The sequence below is a fragment of the Petromyzon marinus genome, unplaced genomic scaffold (assembly GCF_048934315.1).
Source record: "Petromyzon marinus isolate PM22_M1 ecotype Great Lakes invasive population unplaced genomic scaffold, UKy_Petmar_22M1.pri1.0 PM_G_Scaffold_140, whole genome shotgun sequence".
In the NCBI taxonomy this organism is placed as follows: domain Eukaryota; kingdom Metazoa; phylum Chordata; class Hyperoartia; order Petromyzontiformes; family Petromyzontidae; genus Petromyzon; species Petromyzon marinus.
Genome location: NW_027422696.1, coordinates 7,501 through 10,000, shown reverse-complemented (window position 1 = coordinate 10,000; position 2,500 = coordinate 7,501). Strand labels below are relative to the sequence as shown.

General features: G+C 40.6%; 1 pseudogene; it reads left to right on the top strand.

Annotated features, from left to right (window-relative positions):
• LOC142910325 (28S ribosomal RNA) overlaps positions 1-2,500 on the top strand; it is an 8,995-nt pseudogene that overhangs the window by 3,462 nt on the left and 3,033 nt on the right.

The following is a 2,500-nucleotide window of genomic DNA, read 5'->3' as shown; positions in this document are numbered from 1 at the left end:
GGTCTCTAACGCAATCGTGTCTTAGACCTCAGTAGCGACCACTACAACCACAGTGGTGACTGCTGTTGAGTGAAGGACGACTGAGTGCTGGATAACAACTTTCTTGCGTGGCTCAACATCGAAGCAACCACTTCGAAGCTGGCACAAGGCAAGAGGGCAGCCCAAGGTGTGAATCATCTCAACTTCACTGCCGGAAGAAATGCTGTGCAAGGATGAGTGTGAACGACACCAACGGGATTGTTGCTGACCAGGAGGTGCCAACCAAACTTGAATGGATTGACTTTGGGCCTGGTTTCTCCTGCGTGTATTGCACGGAAAACAAGTGGCTACCCGTGTGGCAGTCGTGTCCTGGGGTTTCGCAACGCAACTCCACAAGATCTACAACAAAGAGACTGACGCCAAAGGGGATTTAAACCGCCAAATCGTACATTGGGTCTCACTACAATTTCTTTTACGTGTATTTTTTTTTCCTAAGTGTACTTGCAATTCTTCTCTGCTCTTTCTGCATTGATTGCATATCGTATGCAAATAAGTGAATTAACCACCACCGTGTAACTATATGATGATGTTACAGCTGAGCCCTCTATCATACCAATGTACTAATCTGGTATGGTGCAGGCATGCCTTATTTGCGTAACGATCTTTGCTGATTAGTTCAGTCGGCTGATGGTGGGTTCAGGCGAAACATTTATATATTGGTTAAATCAAAACGAAACACTGAAACTTTCACCACAGTTTTCCATTACACCAGTTGTATTGCTAGAAGTGCAAATCGAAGGAGTCAATTTTGACCGACGATTAGCTGCCGATGTGCGGTGAAAAAGCTGATCACAATAGCATACACTTGGGCCGACAACCCTGTGTGCTATAAACGTAAGTCGCGAATTATAAAGAAAATAAACCGGACGGACTACTCGGTGACGAACTAACATCGCTCATGAATGAGCGATTAACAGACGAGCTGACTACGGAATTTATCCTTTCGGACATGTTTTCATGGGACTACCCATGCACAGATCAGAACAAATGTTATCCATGCAATCTTGTTTTCCTAGAACATAGAACTTGGTCATCACATATGACACGGGTACATCCGCACGCAAACAAAACGTATAAATGTCGAATTTGTAATCGCACAGCAGATAGCATACACAAGATAGCGTCACACTACGGAAGAACTTGCAAAAGTTTAATAGGTAAAACTAGTGCTATAACCACCACAATTGAGGAAACACTATTTAGTTGTTCATATTGTAGCAGAGGTTTTACTACGAAAACAGGTTTAGGGGTACATACTAGACGAACTCATCCGACAGAACATGAAGCTAGACTACAGCAAAACGCACCAGGAAGGAAAGTTAGATGGGGAGAAGAAGAGGTAGAAATTATGGCCCATAAAGAAGCCCAACAGAATGATGAGGACATAAACATGAATCAACTAATACAGAACTCAGTTATGCCACACAGAACGCTAGAAGCGATTAAAGGGAAGCGGAGAAATATCAAGTATAAGGAATTGGTAAGGACATTGAAAGAAACCACCTATAAGGTAGAAAATCAATGCCTTGTTAACTTAGTTTTACCGACAACATCGGAAATAACAACTACACCTTCTGAAGGAGATCAGCCAGCAATAAGGGCCGAAAAAGAACAATCACTGACAGCAGCTGAGGATCTTCAGGTCATAATTACCGATCTAAAGATCGAGAATTTAAGTCACAATCAGGCGTTACTGCTACTCAATTCTCATGTAGAAAAGTTTTTAAATCGAAGTAAACCAATTAATAGGAAAGATCGTGTAAACCAACAGGAGAAAGATGAGAATAGGCATCGAAGACAATCAAAGCAAACTAAATACAGGAGGTATCAATATTTATACCATACGAACAAGAAAGCTCTATTAGACGAGATTACTTCAGATAGATCGGGGCCAAGTATATACCCAACTGAAGAAAGCATACGGGGAACATTCGTTACTTTATTCGAGTCAAACTCTCCTCCAGATAATATACCCTTTAAATTAAAAAACGACCAATCCTGCATCGATATCGTAAAAGCAATCACCTTAGATGAGTTGATTAAGACCCTAGCAATTATGAAGGATAAGTCACCTGGACAGGACAACATTATTCTTAGCGATCTTAGGACTTTACCAATAAAATATTTACTAGATATCTTAAATATCATCCTTTATTTACAGGATATACCACAAATATGGAAACAACACAGAACAAGACTTATACCTAAAACTAAAGAGGATTTAGAAAAACCCTCAAATTGGAGACCCATAACCATCTCATCAATTGTAATTAGGCTATTACACAAAATTTTAAGTTATCGTCTAGGACAGCAATTAAAGCTTAATTACAGGCAGAAAGCATTCCTCCCGGTAGACGGATGTTTCGAAAATAGTGCATTACTACACTTCATCATACACAACGCCAGGCAAAAGCACGAAAACACGCAAATAGTGTCAATAGACCTCAGTAAGGCATTCGAT